Here is a 970-nt window from a genome sequence, read left to right on the forward strand (position 1 = left end):
TTGGTTATTCGGTCCTTGTTGGTTATACCAGTTATTTTCGGGTCCTTTTGGATTGTAAAGAATGTTTTGATTTCGATTGAAGTTTAGCTTTGGCGGTTGATAATTATTTTGATAATTATTTCCAGGCCTTTGGTTCATATAGGAAACATTCTCTCGTTGTTCCAATGTTGGTTCAATGTCACAATCTTTCAATAAGTGTGGTCCACCGCATAGCTCACAACTGATTCGTATTGCGTGAATATCTTTATTCATCTTTTCCATTCGTCTTTCGAAAGCATCTATTTTTGCTGAAACGGAATCAAAGTCATGGCTAGAATCGGCTCTAGCCACTTTAGATGAACGAAAAATATCTTTTTCTTGGTGCCACTCATGCGAGTGGGAGGCTGTGTTATCAATAATTTTGTAAGCTTCAGTTGCGGTTTTCTTCATAATGGAACCACCAGCTGTTATGTCGATGTCTTTTCGTGTAGCAACGTTGACACCTTGGTAGAATATTTGTACTATTTGATAAGTGTCTAAACCGTGTTGAGGACATCCTCTCAACATCCTTCCGAATCTTGTCCACGCCTCATATAATGTTTCACTTGGCTTTTGTGTGAACGTAACAATTTCTCCTTGAAGTCTCACGGCTTTAGATGCCGGAAAGAATCTTTGAAGAAAATTTTCAACTAAGACAACCCATGTGTCAATCGCCCCTTCAGGTAACGATTCTAACCAATCTTTGGCTTCTCCTTTTAAAGTCCAAGGAAACAACATGAGATAGATCTGCTCATCTTCCACTTCTCGGATTTTGAATAGTGTACAAATTCTTTTAAACGTACGAAGGTGTTCGTTAGGATCTTCATTCGGTGCACCACTGAATTGGCATTGGTTAGTTACCATGTGTAGAATTTGTCCTTTGATTTCATAATCTGGCGCATTAACTTCTGGCTTAATAATGGCGTGACCTTGGCCCGTGCGTGTGGCTCTC

General features: G+C 39.5%; 1 non-coding gene across 1 annotated transcript; it reads left to right on the plus strand.

Annotated features, from left to right (window-relative positions):
- The first annotated feature begins 517 nt into the window (after positions 1-517).
- LOC139856277 (small nucleolar RNA R71) lies at positions 518-624 on the plus strand. The gene has a single exon (XR_011761770.1). It is a non-coding gene; the product is annotated as a small nucleolar RNA R71 (small nucleolar RNA).
- Positions 625-970: the final 346 nt, after the last annotated feature.

The sequence above is a fragment of the Rutidosis leptorrhynchoides genome, chromosome 6 (genome assembly GCF_046630445.1).
Source record: "Rutidosis leptorrhynchoides isolate AG116_Rl617_1_P2 chromosome 6, CSIRO_AGI_Rlap_v1, whole genome shotgun sequence".
Lineage (NCBI taxonomy): Eukaryota > Viridiplantae > Streptophyta > Magnoliopsida > Asterales > Asteraceae > Rutidosis > Rutidosis leptorrhynchoides.